Source organism: Bufo bufo, chromosome 4 (genome assembly GCF_905171765.1).
Source record: "Bufo bufo chromosome 4, aBufBuf1.1, whole genome shotgun sequence".
Taxonomy (NCBI): domain Eukaryota; kingdom Metazoa; phylum Chordata; class Amphibia; order Anura; family Bufonidae; genus Bufo; species Bufo bufo.
This window is the reverse complement of record NC_053392.1, coordinates 238,071,889-238,096,522: the sequence shown is the minus strand read 5'-3', so window position 1 is coordinate 238,096,522 and position 24,634 is coordinate 238,071,889. Positions and strand designations below refer to the sequence as shown.

The window sequence follows — 24,634 nt, the reverse complement described above, 5'->3', positions numbered from 1 at the left end:
TTTATTCCCCCTCTGGTATATCACTGTCCATGTTGTGGGACTATTTGTGCACTTCTAGTAAGTATTTGGTGGCTGCAAATATGACCTGAAGGTTTTCCTAATATACCCGGGTGCTCTCTTGTTGTATTCTTGTAACACATCTTATATCTTGGTATGCTTATTACAGTCTGCATTTTCCCATGTGTACCTGGTTGACTGTAGGTTACATCTTTTGTCGGAAGGCTGAATATTTGTTTGTATGTTATTGATATTCTTAATTTTGGGCTCATACTTTTAGCAATTTATACATTAAATGTTAAGTTTTAATGTCAGTTACCTACCCTATGTGAATTGTTTGGGAAAGATGCCATTGGCAAATAAAAAGTTGTCAAAATGATCCCTGAGAACTTTGTTTTTCATAGCATTTTGTCAGAGATTAGCCTATGGTTTATGCTACATTTGTGGTGTAAATTTTTTTTGCCATAATTTGTAAACTTTCTTGCCACCTTGGTGGGGATTAGTAAGAGGGGGAGTGTCCTCCAGCCTCCAGACAGATTTACTATCATTTATACTAGAATCAGGTGTAAATCATTGTTCAATTCTACACTAGCTAATTTCTGGCATATACTTACATTTCTGGAGCACGGACTACTGTGAGATACGGCAACTTTATTATGAGGTTTTCCCTCATAATAATTTTGGCACATTTTGTGCCAATTGACTTTATAGTAAGGCTATGTTAAGCCATTCTTAGTATACCTGCACTAATGTATATACAGGTGAAACTCGAAAAAATTGAATATCGTGCAAAGTTCATTTATTTCAGTAATGCAACTTAAAAGGTGAAACTAACATATGAGATAGACTCATTACATGCAAAGCGAGATATTTCAAGCCTTTATTTGTTATAATTTGAATGATTATGGCTTACAGTTTATGAAACCACAAACTCACAATTTTGAGGCACCCTTTGCTCAGGTGGTATGGATTAATTAGCTGACTAGAGTGTGACACTTTAAGCCTAGAATATTGAACCTTTTCACAATATTCAAATTTTAAGTTGCATTACTGAAATAAATGAACTTTTGCACAATATTCTAATTACTAGCATAAAATATCTGGCTGGGTATTGTATTTTTTCCACTGACAAATGGCCAAAAAACTAAAAATGCAGCTAACTTCTGTGCTATATGTGAATCCAATCTTAACATTGTTGAGAAATTCAGAAGATACAGGCGTATAATGAGGACTTGAGTTTTTGGCTTTAGTTGTAATGATCTTGAATGAGTCATATAATTTAGTGTTTGTTGTGAAACACATTCTTGTTTGTGTAGGTTTCTTATTCCCATAACTGGGTCATATTTAAGGTAAACTCATCTCAAGTCTTACTCTGGTTGATGGCACAGTCCCGAGAAAAATAAGTTGTCAAGAAGTAGGTGTATAATAGTGATTGCCATCAGTCCCAATTTTGGTGTGACTGTTCTGCGAACCAGATCACAAAATGGGTAAAATAAGCAGCAAGCCCTTAGACCAATCAAACACAACAGTCCCACACACATTCAGTTCCTTATAGTCTATCATGACTACATATAATAGGCATAGAATAAGTAGTTTAATAATATGCAATACTTTTACATTTTCCATTAATATTCTACTCCTGGGCACCCACTTGAAACTCATTTTATTGCATAGTCCAATTAAATGATGTGTGAATTATATTTTATGTAAACCAAATACTTCTGCAATCCACAATGCAAATTTTACATATTCAGCCCTTCCGTATCCATGATCTACATTATTAATAGCAACTAGCCAGGTTGGGAAATTTTTACACATGAAAGCGGATTGGATCATGACACACTCATGTTCCTGGAAATGCAATGTTCCTAGATGCAATGAATGTGCTGCCAGGAATGATCTATCAATATGGTTAAAATAAATAAATGTTGCTGATAAATTCTCAGTTGCATAAGGAAATGTGAGTAATCTCAATCGGTTTTCAAATATTATTCTGTAAGCAATAGTGAGTACCTTATACACATATGTATTGTACGTTATACACAGCATAATAAATATGTATGGTACTGTTCTGTACTTTTCTAAACTAATCTGTAAGAAAAGCTTGCATGAACACTTGACTGGTGGTTTTGGTGGCAGTGACTTCATTTACTTGAATGGAACAGATTTTCACTCAACAGAATCTGCCCAGTGTGAAGGCGTCCTGAAAAAATGTAATTGGTTAAGTGTTGAACAGGTAACTAAAGCTTGTTAGGTCTATGATCACCTTTCAACACTGTTTTACAGTTTATCTATACATTACTGTAGATAGACAATCATAAAATGCACTTTATAAATCCTTTGTTTTACCAACCTTAAATTCAGAGGCATAACATGAAGTTCCTGGGCCCCAATGCAAAATCCTTAACAGCGCCCCCTACCTACCATGTGTCATTTATAATACGGGTGTCTTACATATTCAGATTGGGCCCCAAACCAGGAGGTGGACCTTCTTTCATAACAAACATGCGCCACCAGCTCATGAACCCTCACTACTGTGGTGGTGCACCAACGACTGTGGCCCTGCTATAAGCAGTGCACTAATAGTCATACCACTGTACCCATCACTGACTCGAGTAGTGAACTGATGGCCCCAACCCCAAACTGAATGATGAACTGACATCCCCTCCCCCGACATGAGCAGCGCACTGATGTTCCTTCTCTGGTTCTGTATAAAGCAATGACAGCCAGATCTTACCCCAGGCACATAGTTGTGACAAGCTTCCTAAGCCCATGCGGCCACTGATATGTGTCCTAACAGGGAACACAAGGCTACAGCAGAATGACAAAGCTGGTGCATGGAGGCGGCAACACAGAGAAGTAAGTGCAGAAGAGGCAGTGTCTGTGGGAAAGTATATTAAACACCTGAGGTGGACACTGCGGATGATCAATGTAGCATTACTCTTTTTGGTATTGATATCTGTCATAGGATCTCAATACCGGAGAAAACGCTTCCGTTTTGTCCCCATTCATTGTCAATGGGAACAAAACGTAACTGAACAGAACGGAGTACACCAAAATGCATTCTGTTCCATTTGGTTGTGTTTCCATACCGGAAAGCAAACTGCAGCAAGCTGAACTTTTCTTTCCGTCATGGGATGTGGGGCGAAACGGATTGGGCATGACCCACAATGCAAGTCAATGGGGACGGATCCATTTTCTCTGACACAATAGAAAACAGATCCGTCCCCCATTGACTTTCAATGTCCTTGCTATGTTAAATTAAATACAACCGGATCCGTTCATAACAGATGCAGATGGTTTTATTATCAGTAACAGAAGAGTTTTTGCTAATTCCTGCCAGATAAGGCAAAAATGCAAGTGTGAAAGTAGCCTTACACTGACTAGCAAAAGGGTAAGGGTGGGTTAACATCTGGGTTCTGGATTCCGTTATAGCTTTCCGTTATAACAGGGGTATTTATATTCAATATATTGCTATATATTAGTTTTTTTTCGAATATTTGCGAATATATGACGAATACTCTACAAAATATTCGTCAAATATCACGAATTCGAATATAACCCCTACCGCTCATTACTACTCCTTACTATTGAATTGAATAGGACAGAACTGACCCATAGAAGTGAATGGGGACAGGGGAGTTATTACACTGCTCGCCGCAGTGTCGACGGCGAGTAGGTAAGCAGTGAAGAGAACACAGCACTCGTATGACCACTATGTTCTATTCAAACAGCTGATCAGCAGTGCTGGCAGTTGGTCCTCTGCCGATCTGATATTGATGTCTTATCCTGGGGATAGGTCATAAATATTACAAAAGTAGAAAAAGGGTTTTCCCAAATTTTTTTGTATCAGATTGGTTGGGGTCCAACACCCGGGACCCCTGCCGATCAGCTATTTGAGAAGCCACTGGCTCTTGCAGTAGCCCGCAGCCTTCTCTCTGCTCACCAAACACAGGACTGAACATTGTATTGCGGCTTTGCTTGGTATCTGGAGAAGGCCTTGGCGGTAGTACTGATCAGCGGGAGTCCCGGGTGTCAGATCCCCCCAATAAGATATTGATAACCTATCCAGAGGTCATCAGTTAAATAATCCCAGAAAACCCCTTTAACTAACCCTAAGTAAAAAAAATAGCGGCCCTAAACAGTGAATGACCCAAACGTTCAATATTATTTCACCTTATATTATTTTGTTACGGAAAGAGACATCCAATGAACATTTTCTCTTCTCATATCATATGCAGGTAAATGATACCTAAAGCACTTCGCCATTGTGAAGACCCCTTCAAACAACTCACCAATTTACAACCCCCAAGTCCACCAATCTGGACTTGGGGGTTGAGATTGGATTAACTACAATCACAGTTGGAAATGTGTATTGCTCAGGTACTCAAGTACTCTGAGAGTTAAATAAAATCCTTTGTTAGAGAAAGCACCATTGGGTGCCAAAAATGGATTTACTGTATTTGCATATGCTGAACAGGATTACACAAGTGCATGAATAGGGTAAAACTAATACCGTTCTGACTCATCTACAACCAACCCATAAAAGTAGAAAATCTGCACATAAATGTTGCGGTAAGTTTTTTAGTGTGTATGTGCATTAGTACTACTACTTACTACAGTATTAAACAAGTCATTGACACAACAACTAGCAAAGCATGTAATAAAACAAGGTTTGACTAGGAATCGAGTGCACATGTAAATAATCTGTCCTTTCATTATCTGTCTGTAAGGATCGAAAGAGGAGAAATATACGACTACTTACCGAGTAGATCTACAGAGACATCGCCATCTTCAATAAAAGAGCCAGTACATTGTTTCACGTCTTTCTTAGCTCTTCCTCAGCACAGTTTTACAGCCTTGGTTACACCAATATTTTTCTCTGTAACTGTAAAACAACCATCTTACAAACTCAATTTCTGATTTGTATACTGTTTACTGTTAAGAGTGCTATAAAGTTCCAGGAAGTTTGATCTCGTCTATCATGTCGGCTAAAGATAGAGCACAGAACAAGCAACTCTAAGTGAGTGCTTAGGTAAGTAGGAGACGTTCTTTAACAAACCTGCATTGATCGTTTATGATGTGCCGTCCGTTGTTGAGTCATCAAGGCATGAAAATGAAGATTTCATCTATGTATTCGATGTTTGCCACCCAAGAGCGTCACCCATTACTAATACCTTGGGAGACTGGTATTTAGGGCGGCACCTCTTCATATTTGTGGATTCTTTCCAAGGTGTATAATTGTTCTGTTGGCAAGCAACCTTTTTCTCTTCCCAGGAAGCGAAGTTTCTAAAAAGCAAAGTACAGTAGTGTACTTATCCAGGATTTGACTCAAACAAAATGAGACCACCTGTCCTGTTCATTTCAGATATGTCATCCTAGGGCTAACAGTTTTTATACAATAAGGCTACTTGCACATTTTTTCATGGATGCCTTTCTGAAAAATGGTCATTAAAATTGGCCCCCTTGCATTATATGGGGGCTGGCTGTCCATTAAAACAGACTGGAGCCGTTAAAAAAACGGCTATGTGAATACACAATAGACTATGATGGTTCTGAAAATGGTCATGTGACGAAAAAATGGCAGTCATACAGATGTTTTTCACCTTTGTGTCACTGCACCTGAAAAAGGTTTATTCCATCACAAAATTGATGGTATATCACTAGGATATGACATCACAATCTGATTGGTTGGGGTCAGATGGCTGGGATGTCCACCACCAATCCTGGGAGTTTGGTCATGCTGTAGTTCCCTCCACAACTGGTAAATGGCAGCAACTTTGAAGGTACCCCTTCATTTTCAGGATTCACAGGCAGTCAAAAAGTGGTGAATGTATGCGTGATGTTTTGTAAAGAGTGACAAGATCTAGGTTTTATCTTTTTCTAATATACATTTACCGGTAAGTATGTAACTAATTTTTACAGTCTATCAGCTCACTCAATGTGCCCATACACCTTCAAAAGCTATCTTTCCCAACTCCCCCATACAAATAGAGCCAGGTCCATAAATATTGGGACATCGACACAATTCTAACATATTTGGCTCTATACACTACCACAATGGATCTGCTTTAACTGCAGACTGTCAGCTTTAATTTGAGGGTATTTACATCTAAATCAGGTGAACGGTGTAGGAATTACAACAGTTTGCATATGTGCCTCCCACTTGTCAAGGGACCAAAAGTAATGGGACAATTGGCTTCTCAGCTGTTCCTTGGCCAGGTGTGTGTTATTCCCTCATTATCCCAATTACAATGAGCAGATAAAAGGTCCAGAGTTCATTTCAAGTGTGCTATTTGCATTTGGAATCTGTTGCTGTAAACTCTCAAGATGAGATCCAAAGAGCAGTCACTATCAGTGAAGCAAGCCATCATTAGGGTGAAAAAACAAAACCAACCCTTCAGAGAGATTGCAAAAACATTAGGCATGGCCAAAACAACTGTTTGGAACATTCTTAAAAAGAAGGAATGCACCGATGAGCTCAGCAACACCAAAAGACTCGGAAGACCGCGGAAAACAACTGTGGTGGATGACTGAAGAATTATTTCCCTGGTGAAGAAAACACCCTTTACAACAGTTGGCCAGATCAAGAACACTCTCCAGGAGGTAGGTGTATGTGTGTCAAAGTCAAGAATCAAGAGAAGACTTCACCAGAAGGAATACAGAGGGTTCACCACAAGATGTAAACCATTGGTGAGCCTCAAAAACAGGAAGGCCAGATTAGAGTTTGCCAAACGACATCTAAAAAAGCCTTCACAGTTCTGGAACAACATCCTATGGACAGATGAGACCAAGATCAACTTCTACCAGAGTGATGGGAAGAGAAGAGTATGGAGAAGGAAAGGAACTGCTCATGATCCTAAGCATACCACCTCATCAGTAAAGCATGGTGGTGGTAGTGTCATGGTGTGGACATGTATGGCTGCCAATAGAACTGGTTCTCTTGTATTTATTGATGATGTGACTGCTGACAAAAGCAGCAGGATGAATTCTGAAGTGTTTCAGGCTATATTATCTGCTCATATTCAGCCAAATGCTTCAGAACTCATTGGACGGCACTTCATAGTGCAGATGGACAATGACCCAAAGCATACTGCAAAAGCAACCAAAGAGTTTTTTAAGGGAAAGAAGTGGAATGTTATGCAATGGCCAAGTCAATCACCTGACCTGAATTCGATTGAGCATGCATTTCACTTGCTGAAGACAAAACTGAATGGAAAATGCCCCAAGAACAAGCAGGAACTGAAGACAGTTGCAGTAGAGGCCTGGCAGAGCATCACCAGGGATGAAACCCAGTGTCTGGTGATGTCTATGTGTTCCAGACTTCAGGCTGTAATTGACTGCAAAGGATTTGCAACCAAGTATTAAAAAGTGAAAGTTTGATTTATGATTATTATTCTGTCCCATTACTTTTGATCCCTTAACAAGTGGGAGGCACATATACAAACTGTTGTAATTCCTACACCGTTCACCTCATTTGGATGTAAATACCCTCAAATTAAAGCTGACAGTCTGCAGTTAAAGCACATCTTGTTTGTTTCATTTCAAATCCATTGTGGTGGTGTATAGATCAAAAAAATTTTGAATTTTGTCAATGCCCCAATATTTATGGACCTGACTGTACATGCTTCATTTCAGCGTATTTTTGTTTTCAATGGGAAGAGTAGAGAAAATGGCTGCAGTGGCTTAACTCCCAGGAGAATGAAAGGATCAGGTGTTAAAATTCAATGCACCTCACCGGATTCTCTATTGTCTGATGATGTTGAGGAAGAGTTGGGCTCTCCTCATACACATTGGACCCAGCCAGCACAGCCAAAAACAAAAGGTTTAGCTAATAATTGACTAATGTATAATGGGGGCCTTATGGAGAGGGCAGGGGTTGGAAAGAATGAGTAGCTAGATGGAAAAAGAGGCATTCTTCTCTGATAAAATTTTGTTACACAGTTTATTATATTCACCTGTACTATTAATTTATGCAGATGTATGTTGAAAGTTGAGTGACCTTTAAAGATATTCCCTATTAAAAACCATTTGACCATTTGTTTGTAATGCAAACTGAGAATAACAGAGCTATCAATGGAAATAAACTTCTCTTTGTGACTGTTTTTGTCCTATTTTACAGGTTGTAAGTTACCCATTCTCAAGCGGCAGGAAAAAAAATCACTGGAAATATGATAAAAGGGAAAAATTACCTTATTTTAAATTGGAAAGGTAAAAATATCCACAGCACTCTTCAGTTTGTGCAAAAAATTTCCGCTTTTTATATTCCATAAGCAGCATACAATGTGACGTTTCTACTTAAACAAGTCTTTATCAAGCAATTTTTTAAGTCAAAACGTCGCATTGTATGCTGCTTATGGAATAAAAAAATCTGTGATTTTTTGCACAAACTGAAGAGTGCTGCAGATATTTTTACTATTCTGTTGCTTGAAGGGACCGTTGGCTCGGATCTCCTTCCGCGTGCACCACCGTCTGGACTTATACGCTGGGTACCTGGAGTATTGGTATAAATTGTTCCAAAGTGGGATTTGTAGTGCTGTTTACCATTCTTTTTTCTGTCTTATTTTGAATTGCCCATATTCTTAAGATCTTCTCAAGCTGCAAAGTGGGGATTACAAGATCTCTTGAGACACTTGCTTTGGTCAATGCAAAGGCAATCTAGCACAGATTACTTCCTACAGGAAGACATCTACTGTGCAGAACAACACAAAACAGAAAGTTACAGTTGTAGTGTGCAGTAAGTTTTGATTGTGGGCCAGAAGGGGTAAATATAAGTGATAACCTGAATGGGGCACCATGGCATGCAATATGCTTGGCACTGTTTTATTGAAGAAGAGAAAACAAGAGAAAAGGGAACCACTCCTTTGTCGCTGCCAGCATACAGATACGTCTTGCAGGTGACTATAAGGATCTTCTTATTTTTGCAGTCAACGCGTTTCAAGGGCGAAGCACCCCCTTCATCAGGACAATTACAGATCAGGATGGAACACCAGTAAACGTGCATCATCTTGGTTCCAGACCAACAAGATTGACATTATGGAGTGGTTAGCTCAATCCCCCGATATTAATCCAATAGAAAACTTGTGGGGTGACATCAAAAATGCAGTTTCTGAGGCAAAACCAAGAAATAGACATGAACTGTGGAATGTAGTCTAATCATCCTGGGCTGGAATACCTGTTCACAGGGGCCAGAAGTTGGTTGACTCCATGCAACACAGATGTACAGCAGTTCTCAGAAACAGTGGTTATACAACTAAATATTAGGTAAGTGATTCAAAAGAAAGCAAAATCTTCAAATATTTTTCAGTTTATATAGTGAATGTTTGAGTTTGTAAAGAAGAATACAAACACTATTTTTTTGAACAATTTTTTTAGAGGAACAACACAAATTTGATATATTTTTCTTCATGTTTTGATTTGGAATAGAATGTGTAGTGTTCACCATGCATTTGTGTGTATGGACAAAAAAGCTATTAGAAGGATTTTGAGCTTTATTCACTTTTTTAAACACACTGCTATTATTTTGAACACAACTATAGCTGTTATAGATAACCTATAGTATAATTCACAGAAATTGGTCCAGCCATAAAACTTGCTCCAAAGGTATATTTCTTGCTAAGCTTGGTGCCTAGAATATATGCTAATGAGCAAAAATGGTGGTGAAACTCACGACTTTTCACTGTGCTGTCCCTCACTTTGACTTGAATTTAGTCATACAAGATGGTCTGTGGCAGTCCTGTTAGTATATACTGTCAATTAGTATGGATCTGTGAGATTTTTATATTTAACCAACTTTGCTTTATCTCTTCTTAAAGCACTATTCTGTTGCTCACTTTCTTGACAGATAAGACTGAAAGAGAAGGGATGGCACCGCATGTGATGCGTTGAATAATAGGTCACATAACCACTTTAAATTGGGTGACTGGATTGATGAAGAAGTGAAAAAGTATATCAGTGGTGGATATCTATAGGGGATATCTCCCCTTCTTCAGATTAAATAAACAGCTGTCTGTGGATGGATAACTGGCTTAGGTTTTCCCCATCATCTCCTTAAGGCTTGTAAAAGATCTGGATATTTAAATACGGGCTGCTTAATATGGTGGATCTGGTGATCTCTATAATGGGGACACCCCTTTGCTTGGTTTTCCTTCTCTGGAGGGATTTCTGGCTTTCACTGTGTTGAAGACTAGAGATGGCGTTGCGGATCGCCTGGCGGTTGTTTTGCAGCGAACTTTGCTTGTTCGCGATTCGCCTAACATGCGAACATATGAAGATATTCGCACGCATCATATCTTTTTGCATAGAACCGAACTTTGACCCATGACACATCCATCAGGTGGGATAGGACAGCCAATTGAGACGTTTCAGCACATGGACATACCCCTACCTTATAAATAAACCTGATCTGGCCGCCATTTTACATTCAGTCTTTTGCCAGTGTAGGGAGAGGTTGCTGTGTGGAGCAGGGACAGACTGTTAGGGACACCAAACGCTAGCTAATAGGGCCACAAAAGTCCTTTTAAGGACTGGTATAGGTCTGCTATTGATAGGCATGACTTACTGGGGGGTGTAATATACTTATAATATACTTTGTAACATAGAAGTATATTATAGTGCATTTGTATTGTGCAGCAGTTGTGTGCGGTTCTGCTGCGATACTGCAGCTACACAGAGTGCTAAACGCTATTGGAACAAATAATTTCTACTGGTGTGATTTACCAGTTGCCCCCCAAAAAAGTGATTGAAGCAGGGGTGTTATATACCAATAATATACTTTCTATATAGTGCATTTGGGTAGTGCAGCATTTGTCTGCGGTTTTGCTGCATTACCTCAGCTACAGATAGGGACAAACGACATTGATATGGAAACTGAGAGCAGACTGGCGCGTGCGGCGTGTGGAGCAAAATTTGTACTAATTTATTGTGTGCTTTACAAAGTTAAAATACCTTTGAAAATAAAAATTCTAAGGAAAATATTGCATTTTGTATGCCTGGGAGCACATTGATGCTCTAGACGAAGAACCTGCTGCTGTCAGAGGTGTCTATGTTTATTTGTTGCGTTGCCTGGTCTGGTGGGGGCCTATTCCTGGGAAGACATTCCTGCTGCAAAGAAAGACCCTGTCTGTCCTGATCATGCTGAGTTATTTGTAGGCCTTATACTACACCATTACCTATACCTGCTGCTGTCTGTCCTGATCCCGATGAGTTATGTGTAGGCCTTATACTCCACCGTTACCATGTACCTGCTGCTGCTGTCTGCCCTGATCCTGATAAGTTATGTGTAGGCCTTTTACTCCACCGTTACCATGTACCTGCTGATGCTGTATGTCCTGATCCTGATGAGTTTGCCCTGGACTAAAGGGGCCTTACTGCAACCTTATCTGTTAATATTACACTAAAACATAACATTTTGTTAATTAACAAAAGCACACGTTATAACTTAACAACATATTTATAAAAATTTTTGGCAAGAAATATGCCTCTATGGCAATGCCTTAAGTTTCTCATGAAGGTCCAGCAGCTCCTGGATTCTCTGACGGTGCTGCTCCACCTTCTTTGAAAACATCAGCTGCTTCTTCCTCTGCTGCTCACGGAGCTCCTTCATTGATTTCAGGTGCTTCTGTTGCGGCAGCCTTATTATTTTTTTTTATCAATTCTATTTGTACTGTTAGGAATACACATAAAAAGGATGAAATTTACTTGCAATTCAGATTAAGAGGCAATTAGTGCATTGTGTGGATTATTTGTTAAAGCACTTCCGATTTACATCTCAATTTGTTAGTTTATGATATTTATAATGATTATATAGTTGGTTAATTATTTATAGTTCAAGAGAGTACATACTGTATATATGGGGTGTTTCCTGAATGGGGAGAAAATGGGGAACCTAAACTAAGGTGCATTTTGTAATGTTACCCCTTGTGAAAGTGAAAAATTTGTGGACTGCTAGTAATTTTACATGTTTACAAATGTGTGCTTTGAAATGCTTTCACTATTGTTTCTGCCTTCTGTGATATACCTGTTTGCTGACAATTACCCTTTACAACACAAAAAATGTTCGTACGGAGGTGCTGTTTCGGAAAAGGGGTCACTTGGTGGGGTTTTAATTTCTTGGGACCACAGGAATTTATTTAATGCGATATGGTACCTAAAATAAATGTCTACCAAATCAGGTCAGCCAAATCCATATATTGCTGTTTGACTCTAGAGCCCTGCTGTGCGCCCATACATCATTTTTTGATCACATATGGGGTGTTGACGTATTCGGGGGGGAAATTAATTTTGTCCTACTACCCCTTGTGAAAGTGAAAATTTTTGGTGTAAAGCAACTTTTCCTGGAAAAAATTTATAATTTTTCATTTTCACAGCCAAGTGTTACCTAATTCTGGGAAACACCTAATTGGTCAAAATGCTTACTACACACCTTGAAATATTCAATATACATGTTATGGATACAGAATTATATTTACCCTTCTGGTGGGGGCTGGTGACATCCTCCTCATCAGGACATGGTGGGGGAGAAACCGGGTCCTGGGAAGGTCCGGCTTCTTCAGCCTACACCTCCACCATTTTGCCAATATCAGGTGGCGGTGGTGCATCTGCATGCTGGGAGGGTCCAGCCTGCTATTAGTCCTCCTCCTCCTCGGAGACCACCACCACCTGCAGATCGTCTGCGGAACGCCTGCGGCGGACGGAGGGAACGAGAACACCTGTCATCACACAATGTTCGGAATTGAGACAAACAAGTCAGAACTCATAACAAATGCAAATTAAGTGGGGGATGTATCTAATGTAATGATGGATGGGGCCTTTTACTGTAATACAGAATGATTATTGCAGTTTATGTACTGTGAGACAGTGACAGGTAGAGTAATTGATGGCAGGTACTTTTCCCCCAGAATCCTGTCATAAGCAGCTTACGCTCCAGGGAATACCCATTGTGTAGTGGAAAGCTCAAGCTTTCCTGAGGTGGTTGTGTAGAATAGCCGGGATATAGGGCCTGGAGTTTTGGATTGGGGAAGAGTTGGGCGGGTTCCCCAATCCGCAGTCCACTTCTGACAAGAGATCTAAACTGCTGCCTGATTAGCTGCATCTGCACCAGTTGCATAAAGAGTACCCCAGGCAGAGAGTCTGGGCCTTAGAGCTGGGGCTGATATGCTGGTGCTTGTGATAACTTGCTGTGAGAAGAACCTTAGGGCTGACAGTTCCGTGTATAAGACAGTTAGGGAAACACTGTATACACACACACACATGTATATATATTTATGTGTGTGTGAAATGTATGAAATCAGACGATTATATCATACATCTATACCTCGCTGCATGCATAAAAAGAATATATATATATATACATTCACAGCGAGGTAGAGATATATGATGTAACCGACTGATTTGCTACATGTCACACCAAGCACTAAGTAATCATTTGTAAAGGGAGGAAATACTGATTTGCATAACAGTATATATACATTACATCGTGTTGGCGAGAGAAACAAAAGTAATGTAAGCATTGTACCTGGGCAGATTCTGTCACGGATCTCACTGATCCACCTAATGTGCCTCCTCTTCAGATCGGATCAGTGCTTGATTATGGCCAGCTCAGTATGCCTCCCCCTACACTTAGACCTCATGCACACGACAGTATTTTTTCACGGTCCGCAAAACGGGGTTCCGTTGTTCCGTGATCCGTTTTTGTTTCTGTGTGTCTTCCTTGATTTTTGGAGGATCACTAGACATGAAGGAAAAAGTCGTTTTGGTGTCCGCCTGGCCGTGCGGAGCCAAACGGATCCGTCCTGACTTACAATGCAAGTCAATGGGGATGGATCCGTTTGACGTTGACACAATATGGTGCAATTGCAAACGGATCCGTCCCATTGACTTTCAATGTAAAGTCAGGAGTCCCTATTAATATACCATCGGATCAGCGTTTTCTCCAATCTAATGGTATATTTTAACTTGAAGCGTGCCCATCACCATGGGAACGCCTCTATGTTAGAATATACCATCGGATTTGAGTTAGATTGTCAAAACTCAGATCCGACAGTATATTCTAACACAGAGGCGTTCCCATAGTGATGGGGACGCTTCAAGTTAGAATATACTAAGAACTGTGTACATGACTGCCCCCTGCTGCCTGGCAGCACCCGATTTCTTACAGGGGGCTGTGATCAGCACAATTAACCCCTGAGGTGCCGCACCTGAGGGGTTAATTGTGCGTATCATAGCCCCCTGTAAGAGATCAGGTGCTGCAAGGCAGCAGGGGGCAGACCCCCCTCCCTCCCCAGTTTTAAATTCATTGGTGGCCAGTGCGGCCCCCCTCCCTCCCCAGTATTCAATTCATTGGTGGCAAGTGCGGCCCCCCTCCCTCCCTCCCCTGTATTAAATTCATTGGTGGCCAGTGCGGCCCCCCCTCCCTCCCCTGTATTAAATTCATTGGTGGCCAGTGCGGCCTCCCCTCCCCCCCTAATTAAAATCACCCCCCTTCATCATTGGTGGCAGCGGAGAGTTCCGATCGGAGTCCAAGTTTAATCGCCTGGGCTCCGATCGGTTACCATGGAAACCAGGACGCTACTGCAGTCCTGGCTGCCATGGTTACTTAGCAATTTTAGAAGCATTAAACCTACCTACGCTGTCTGTGACCGGCCAGGTGCTCCTCCTACTGGTAAGTGACAGGTCTGTGCGGCGCATTGCTTATAGCACAGACCTGATGGGGGGGGGTGATTTTAATTAGGGGGGGAGGGGAGGCCGCACTGGCCACCAATTAATTTTATACAGGGGAGGGATGGAGGGAGGGGGGCCACACTGGCCACCAATGAATTAAATACAGGGGAGGGAGGGAGGGGGGCCGCACTGGCCACCAATGAATTTAATACGAGGGAGGGAGGGGGGGCCGCACTGGCCACCAATGAATTTAATACAGGGGAGGGAGGGAGGGGGGGCCGCACTGGCCACCAATGAATTTAATACAGGGGAGGGAAGGGGGTCTGCCCCCTGCTGCCTGGCAGCACCCCATCTCTTACAAGGGGCTATGATACGCACAATAAACCCCTCAGGTGCGGCACCTGAGGGGTTAATTGTGCGTATCACAGCCCCCTGTATTAAATTCATTGGTGGCCAGTATGGGGCAGTTATGTACACAGTTCTTAGTATATTCTAACTTGAAGCATCCCCATCACCATGGGAACGCCTCTGTGTTAGAATATACTGTCGGATCTGAGTTTTCACGATGTGAAAACTCAGATCTGAAAAAGCTCTATGCAGACGGATCTGCGGATCCGTCTGTGCGAAAGTAGCCTACTGACATGGATCACAGACGTGGATGACAATCTTGTGTGCATCCGTGTTTTTTCACTGACCCATTGAACCGTTGTCCATCAAAAAAATAGGACAGGTCATATTTTTTTGACGGACAGGAAACACGGATCACGGACGCGGATGAACAACGGTGCATTTTCCGAGTTTTCAACGGACCCATTGAAAGTCAATAAGTCCGCAGAAAATCACGGAAAATGGAACAACGGACATGGATGCACACAACGGTCGTGTGCATGAGGTCTTACTCCGTAGCTCCTTCTTTATATCACGGACAATCTTTTTTTTATCATCCTGGACCCGGGTCCCATCATATCCCCGCTCCAACATGCACTGCAGGATAAAGATGCAAGCATATAATCCCAAATTTTTAACTACAAGTATTGAAAATAATGTCCTCAACAACACAGCGAAAATTATTTGTCTTAGGGCTCTTTCACACTTGCGTTGTCCGGATCCGTCGTGCTCTCCATTTGCCGGAGGTGCCCGCCGGATCCGTAACAACGCAAGTGAACTGAAAGCATTTGAAGACGGATCCGTCTTCAAAATGCGTTCAGTGTTACTATGGCACCCAGGACGCTATTAAAGTCCTGGCTGCCATAGTAGTAGTGGGGAGCGGGGGAGCAGTATACTTACAGTCCGTGCGGCTCCCGGGGTGCTCCAGAATGACATCAGAGCGCCCCATGCGCATGGATCACATGATCCATGCGATCACGTCATCCATGCGTCATCCATAGCGTCCTGGGTGCCATAGTAACCATTCAGAAAAAGCTAAACGTCGGATCCGGTAATGCGCCGAAACGACGTTTAGCTTAAGGCCGGATCCGGATTAATGCCTTTCAATGGGCATTAATTCCGGATCCGGCCTTGCGGCAAGTGTTCCGGATTTTTGACCGGAGCAAAAAGCGCAGCATGCTGCGGTATTTTCTCCGGCCAAAAAACGTTCCGTTCCGGAACTGAAGACATCCTGATGCATGGGTATAATCCTGATCAGGATTCTTCCGGCATAGAGCCCCGACGACGGAACTCTATGCCGGAAGAAAAGAACGCAAGTGTGAAAGAGCCCTTAGAAGGGGAAATATCAGATTTAATATTACCGTTATAAGATCGGATTGTATTGCGATTGTATGTGTGGGGTCTGAGCAATTGGATATTGGCCAGCTGAGCAGTGATGTACCTGTCTAGTGAAGTGACGGTATGGTATGGGGTGTAAAGCTGGTTCACCTCCACATGGTGCACCCTGGGTAACACTAAATGAACCAGCAAATACTGGCGGTCAGACAAAGAAAGCTTCTCCTGACCAACAGGACACAAACTCTAATCTATAGACTTTGTGGGTGTGTGTGTGTGTGGCATATAGTATGTGGCAGGAAACTTGATGTGAAATGTGCATGTGAGAGATATTTCTCTGCTGTTCGTACATACATACATGCTACGGACATAGTGATGTCACAACAATACTTAGTGCACCAATAAGTGATATCTACTCAGAACTGATAAAATGTAAAGTTGTATGTATTGCGTAACAATATTCGCAATCGCGAATATTTGACAACAGTCTATCTCCATATAAAGCTATTGTTCTGCCCTGCATGCGAAATTTTATCAAAAACAGTGATGTTATCAGAACTTTATTCCTCACGTTTACTAAACTTGCTCCCAGCCTCAACAAAGTTTGAAAAATGTAGGCCACTCCTGTATAACGCAATGAACACATGCACAATATGTGCATTGCAAATTATTGCAATTTCATTTGGATTAATTTCATTCATTCATATTTATCGCTGCCCTCAATCAGTATTTGGTGGAAGAGGGTATATGGCACCCCTCAATCTGTATTTTGTGGAAGCAGGTATATCAATTATTGATAAATACTGGCCAATCCTTTTGAATGATGTACATCTACCACATCCGAGTATCACCTTTAGACAGGGTAGATCTCTACGTGACCGGTTGGTCCATATTTATTTTTCACACCTAGTTCAGGCAGGGACATGGTTAGATAGGAAACCGTTCGGTACCTTTTGTTGTGGGTCATGCTCTGCCAGGGGCATCCTGTGGGGTGTGTGAGCTGTGCAGCCGCACAGGGTGCCATGGCAACAGGGGCGCCAGGGCCGGACTGTGCCAACAGCGAGGAGGCTCCTTGGCTAGTGTAGCGACTGCCACAAACACCACATAACGTAACGACATACAGGATGGCAGCGCCGCCCTTACTACTTGCACGCTTCTCATTTACGAGATTCGAATCCAACAAATCCCAGGCATAGTCATCTGTGTCTGCTGGGATTCAAACCCACGACCTTCTGTATCAGAGGCAAAGCTCTTACCCACACAGCTATAAGAGCTGCATAGCCACTGACTGAAAAGATATGAGACTTCTACTGTAGACTCTGTTATAGCTGTTATAGTCAATGTACATCTATACACATGACAGCTATTCCAACACACCCAGCACTGCTATATCTCTATATGACAGCTGCCCCAGCACAGTCAGCTCTGCTATATCTCTATATATGATAGCTGCCCCAGCACAGTCAGCTCTGCTATATCTCTATATATGATAGCTGCCCCAGCACACCCAGCTCTGCTACATCTAATACACATGACAGCTGCCCCAGCACACTCAGCTCTGCTACATCTATACACATGACAGCTGCCCCAGCACACTCAGCTCTGCTACATCTATACACATGACAGCTGCCCCTGCACACCCAGCTCTGCTACATCTAAGGCTACTTTCACACTTGCGTTCGGAGCGGATCCGTCTGATGTTTCATCAGACGGATCCGCTCCGATAATGCAGACGTTCGCATCCGTTCAGAACGGATGCGTCTGCATTAAAACTTAGAAAATTTTCTAAGTGTGAAAGCTGTCTGAGCGGATCCGTTCAGACTTTACATTGAAAGTCAATGGGGAACGGATCCGCTTGAAGATTGAGCCATATAGTGTCATCTTCAAGCGGATCCGTCCCCATTGACTTACATTGTAAGTGTGGACGGATCTGCTCGCCTCCGCACGGCCAGGCGGACACCCGAACGCTGCAAGCAGCGTTCAGGTGTCCGCTCACTGAGCGGAGCGGAGGCTGAACGCTGGCAGGCGGATGCATTCTCAGTGGATCCGCCTCCACTGAGAATGCATTGGGGCCAGACGGATGCGTTCGGGGCCGCTCGTGAGCCCCTTCAAACGGTGCGCACGAGCGGACACCCGAACGCTAGTGTGAAAGTAGCCTAATACACATGACAGCTGCCCCAGCACACTCAGCTCTGCTACATCTATACACATGACAGCTGCCCCTACACACTCAGCTCTGCTATATCTATATATCTCTAAGTATTACTATACAGTAGATAGATATATAGAGATATAGCAGAGCTGAGTGTGCTGGGGCAGCTGTCATGTGTATAGCACCACCGGCAACCTGCACAAGGAGAGGGGCAAGGATGTAGCCTGTGTCCTCGTCTCCATAGCAGCAGGGAAGCAGCAGGGGAGCCGAGCGCCGATAATGATGATCGGTGCTCGACTGATTTGGGCTGCCGTGACGCTGGCCACGTTATGTGACTCACCAGCCAGGCCTATTTAAACAGGCAGCCTGCTGGCCACAGGTTGCCTGTGATTAAGGTCTTAATACGCTCCTGTATTCCTGGCATTGTGTTCCTGCATCCTGACCTCGGCTTCTGCTCGTTTGCCCTCGCTTTTGTTCAACCCCTGTTGCTTGTCTTGATCTCTTGGTACTGACTTCCGGCTTGTGTTTGGAATCGCTCTTGTTGCTCCCTTGTACTGATTTGACTTCCTGGTATTTGACTGTATCTAAAAAAAATGGCTGAAAATTTTTATTCTAAACCAATAGTAAAAAATGACTTTTTGCCCAAAATTTGTAAAATGCAATCTAAAAAAAATTGCCCCGAAGGTGTCCATAGCCTTTAAATTAGCTTGACAAGCTAACCTTGCCCATTTACAATCCACTTTTCAAAACTGGAATGAGTGGTGTAAAAATGATAAATTATTGAGCACATAAGCCCAAAAAGTCCCAGTGCCCAGTTTTGCAACTTACTGAAGCCAGAATTCTGCAGTGCAGGGCTTTAGCTTTAGGAAAAACTGTTTTGATTGATAAGTTTAGCTGTTTGACTTTTAAAGTAGTTCTCTGAGTTTACGATTTTTCAGTGGAACTATTGTGGGATAGATATAACGTATTGATTACTTTTTCTTAACTCTTTCTGGGATGGTTGGAAAAATAAATAATAAATTGCGGCATTGATTTTAGTGTTACAAATTTTCCAGCGTACGTTTATTTATTCTGTGGCTGGTTACAATTATAGTGATATCAAATATATATAGGTTTTTATCTTTTACTAACGTCACATAATAATAACACTTTAAAGGGCTTCTGTCACCCCACTAAACTCTTTTTTTTTTTTTTGGGTACTTATAATCCCTATCCTGCGATATAGCTATACATTATTTTATTAATCATTTTCGTTCTGTAGATATGCCCAAAAATTTACTTTTATAATATGCTAATTACCTGTCTACCAGCAAGTAGGGCGTCTACTTGCTGGTAGCAGCCGCAAAAAAACGCCCCCTCTTCTTGTTGATTGACAGGGCCAGCCGCGATCTCCTCCACCGGCCGGCCCTGTCAGCATTACAAAAATCGCGCGCCTGTGTTCATTCGGCGCAGGCGCTCTGAGATAAGGAGGCTCGCCGATGAAGTCTTCTCTTTCGGTGACGTCATCGGCGCAGGCGCACTGAGGAGGCAAGCCTCCTTATCTCAGAGGTAAGTAGCATATTATAAAAGTAAATTTTTTGGCATATCTACAGAACGAAAATGATGAATAAAATAATGTATAGCTATATCGCAGGATACGGATTATAAGTACCCAAAAAAAAAAAAATGAGTTTAGTGGGGTGACAGAAGCCCTTTAACAGCTTTAGTATTTTAACTTTTCCTTTGAATAAGCTTTGTGGGAGCATGTTTTTTTGCTGCAAAAATGAGACAAGCTGTAGTTTAATTGGAACCATTTTTGTGTACGTTTTGATCACTTTTTATTCTGTTTTTCTTTTTTGGGGGGGGAGACGAGACAATTCTGGACTTGCTATTCCAGGCTTAGCGGAGCATTATCACTACTGCTACTTGTCGTCACTCCAACAAAACCTGGAATAGCACATTGGTGCAGGGTTCTATGGCAGAGGATTCAGAGGAGGGCACAGTCATTACAGTGCTCACTGAACATAACATAACGGATTCTGTATGCAATGCAGTGAAAAGCGCTATGAAAAGGCACAAACTTCAGGGTCCTGTTTTGCTAGTAAAACAATAAAATCAATTAATAAAATATATGACAAAATCAATTTTTAGGGCATTTGTAACAGCTATAGGGTCCATTCACACGTCAGTATTTTTCTTTTCCAGATTTTTATTCCGTTTTTTTGCGGATCCGTGTTTCCGCAAAAACCTTTCATTTTACCAATTGTACATCCGCATCTGTTCCGTTTTTACCCCAAAAAACGTAAGGAGGAATATATGTTGGTAGGTTACTAAAAAAAATGTCTTTCTTTTTCCTGTAAACTGATTCGCAATTGCGGATGACATGCGGATGACATATTGATGCATTCCTCATGTCACCCGCATTTTTGCGGACCCATTGACTACAATGTGACCACGGACCGCATTTTGCGGACAATCGTAGGACAAGCTCTATTTTTTTTGCGGATCCGCATGACAGAACGGAACGGGGCAACGGATGCGGACAGCACACTGAGTGCTGTCCGCATTTTTGCGGGGCCATTGAAATGAATGGGTCCACATTCCGTTCAGCAAATTTGCGGAACGGATGCGGATTACAAAATACTGACATGTGAAGTTTAGATACACTTGAAGACTAAGTACTTACACTCTTATTTTTAGACAAATTAAATAAAACATTTATTTTGTTTCAAAAACATTCAAAATGTAGATACAGTTGAAGCTTAAGGTAAGTACTATACTCAATAAAGAATAGAGTCCATAGTGAGCAACAGAAAGTACACTCACATTAATGAATAAAGTAAATTAGAGCAAATTAGAGCAAAATTAGAGCAATTATAGCAATGAAAAATGCAATGATGCAGTTCCAATTCTCTCCAGTTTTTTTGTCTGTTGGATTTCTGTCTTTAACAGTATTTTAATCTTAAACACTTTGCAGAACAGAATATGATCACAATGCATTCCATATGGTTAAGGGACATTTGTGTCAAGTGTATTTACAGTAGTTGAGATATCCTCTAAGTAACTGAAGAAGGATAAGTGCAGGTCACAGTACATGGTGCTGGGTATACAAAGAGGACTATCTACAGAGCTATCCATCAGCATCAATTGAAGGTGCTGAGATTGAAGACTGAAATAGTAGACATATTAGCAAGGCAAGCTATCCAGACAAGGTAATCTATGGACCCAGAGACCTAAAATAACTTGTTCAGCAAGTGTCTATATAGTACAATTCACTATGATGACATGTTTAGAAGATCATGTTCAAAAAGATAATTGCACTAACGGATAAAGTATGTCTCATTTCTCCAAGAATTTCATATATAATGAAATACACCTTGGGTAATTATACATGCATGGGTAGAGAAAGTCTATAGAAACTTGAAGCACTAAATCTAAATACAGTAAGCTACAGCATATTTTAAGTCATCTCTTTAATTTTTTTTAAACTTTAATTTTTATTAAGAGACGTGTTGCATCCCACATTGCGAGGATATTCGCTACGAAACACAATAAATGTAGTCCACGCACGGGACCTTGAGATGTAAAACTAGTCTCAGGAATGTATTTCTTGATGTACAACAGAAAAATAAAAGCAGAAACAATAGAAATAACAATCGTGAAGTGATCTCTTTAATTTTGAATACATTACCCACAGAATGGAAAGTGGGTGCGACAAATAGAAATTATTATTAAAAGAGAGACAAAATAAAGTCATGGCTGCCTGTTAGGCATAAAGTAAATCACCATGTGAAGAGTAAACCTAACTTTTATCACGAGGTACCATAAATACCCTAAATACATTTTTTTGCGTAATGATGAACTAAAACCTAGTTTATAGGCTGATACAGGACCAGATGCACAGCAGTGTAATAACTAATGTACCATTTAAATGACTAGGAGTTGTAGTTTCCCAACTGCAAGGGAGCCACTAGTTGGAGTGAGATGGTGTAAGGGTACTCTCACACTAGTGTTTTTCTTTTCCAGTATTGAGTTCCGTCCTGGGGGCTCAATACCGGAAAAGAACTGATCAGTTTTATCCTAATGCATTCTGAATGGAGAGCAATCTGTTCAGGATGCATCAGGATGTCTTCAGTTCAGTCTTTTTGACTTTTCAGGATGGAGATAATACTGCAGCATGCCGCAGTTTTATCGCCAGCCAAAAAACAGAACACTTTTCTGAATGCCGGATCCAGCATTTTTTCCGTAGGAATGTATTCGTGCCGCATTGACAGATCCTGTATTCCGGTCTGCACATGAACAGACCTTTAAAAATGTGAAAAAAATACCGGATCTGTTTTGCCGAATGACACCAGAAAAACAGATCCGGTATTGCAATGCATTTTTCTGACTGATCAGGCATTTTTAGACTGATCAGGTCTACAAAATGCCTGATCAGTCAGAAAAAATGACATGCCGGAATCAAACAACGCAAGTGTGAATATACCCTTAGATGCGCAAAATGTATTAATAGGTGCACATCTCAATATGTGTCTTGCATGGGAATGTCTTTTTTTTTTTTTTTTTAAACATTCTTTACTTTATTTGTTTTCTTTTTAAAACCGTTTCCTGCAAAACAACACTGTTTGGAAAATATAGAGGTGTTGGCCTAAAATAGTTTTGTCTCTAGTACATTATAAACGAGGCTTAGAAACAATGTAAATATGCTGGTTTTATTACTATATGACATTATTAACCCCTTAACGCAATCTGAAGTACCGTACATCATAATCATTAATGAGAAGAATGGAGCGGGCTAACATGCTAAGCTTACTCCATACACTGTGGATGCCTGGTGTATAAAATAGCTGACACTCACCAGCAATGACCGGGAATGAAGATAACTCTGATCTCGATCATTTAACTCCTTAGATACTGCTGTTAATAGTGTTCATGGTATCTGTGTAGTTAGAGAGAAGACGGGAGCACACTCACAAGCCTAAGGCACAGCCTGAGAGGCAGCCTGTAAAAATTCCATAGACTGTAATAGCATTCTATGGGACAAGCGATCAGTACAGTAAATACAGTCGTGGCCAAAAGTTTTGAGAATGACAAAAATATTAGTTTTCACAAAGTTTGCTGCTAAACTGCTTTTAGATCTTTGTTTCAGTTGCTTCTGTGATGTAGTGAAATATAATTACACGCACTTCATACGTTTCAAAGGCTTTTATCGACAATTACATGACATTTATGCAAAGAGTCAGTATTTGCAGTGTTGGCCCTTCTATTTCAGGACCTCTGCAATTAGACTGGGCATGCTCTCAATCAACTTCTGGGCCAATTCCTGACTGATAGCAACCCTTTCTTTCATAATCACTTCTTGGAGTTTGTCAGAATTAGTTGGTTTTTGTTTGTCCACCTGCTTCTTGAGGATTGACCACAAGTTCTCAATGGGATTAAGATCTGGGGAGTTTCCAGGCCATGGACCCAAAATGTCAACAATTTGGTCCCTGAGCCACTTAGTTATCACTTTTGCCTTATGGCACGGTGCTCCATCGTGCTGGAAAATGCATTGTTCTTCACCAAACTGTTGTTGTATTGTTGGAAGAAGTTGCTGTTGGAGCGTGTTTTGGTACCATTCTTTATTCATGGCTGTGTTTTTGGGCAAAATTGTGAGTAAGCCCACTCCCTTGGATGAGAAGCAACCCCATACATGAATGGTCTCAGGATGCTTTACTGTTGGCATGACACAGGACTGATGGTAGCGCTCACCTTTTCTTCTCCGGACAAGCCTTTTTCCAGATGCCCCAAACAATCGGAAAGAGGCTTCATCGGAGAATATGACTTTGCCCCAGTCCTCAGCAGTCCATTCACCATACTTTCTGCAGAAGATCAATCTGTCCCTGATGTTTTTTTTGGAGAGAAGTGGCTTCTTTGCTGCCCTTCTTGACACCAGGCCATCTTCCAAAAGTCTTCGCCTCACTGTGCGTGCAGATGCGCTCACACCTGCCTGCTGCCATTCCTGAGCAAGCTCTGCACTGGTGGCACTCCGATCCTGCAGCTGAATCCTCTTTAGGAGACGATCCTGGCGCTTGCTGGACTTTTTCGGACGCCCTGAAGCCTTCTTAACAAGAATTGAACCTC

General features: G+C 41.6%; 2 long non-coding RNA genes across 2 annotated transcripts; both read right to left on the bottom strand.

The window, feature by feature from the left end:
- Window positions 1–805: 805 nt before the first annotated feature.
- On the bottom strand, window positions 806–22,014 carry LOC120997990. The gene is made up of 4 exons (XR_005778273.1): window positions 22,001–22,014; window positions 19,266–19,271; window positions 15,638–15,642; window positions 806–1,047 (listed from the first exon to the last, which is right to left on the bottom strand). It is a non-coding gene; the product is annotated as an uncharacterized LOC120997990 (long non-coding RNA).
- Window positions 1,513–5,182, bottom strand: LOC120997989. The gene is made up of 3 exons (XR_005778272.1): window positions 5,060–5,182; window positions 4,763–4,885; window positions 1,513–2,200 (listed from the first exon to the last, which is right to left on the bottom strand). It is a non-coding gene; the product is annotated as an uncharacterized LOC120997989 (long non-coding RNA).
- Window positions 22,015–24,634: the final 2,620 nt, after the last annotated feature.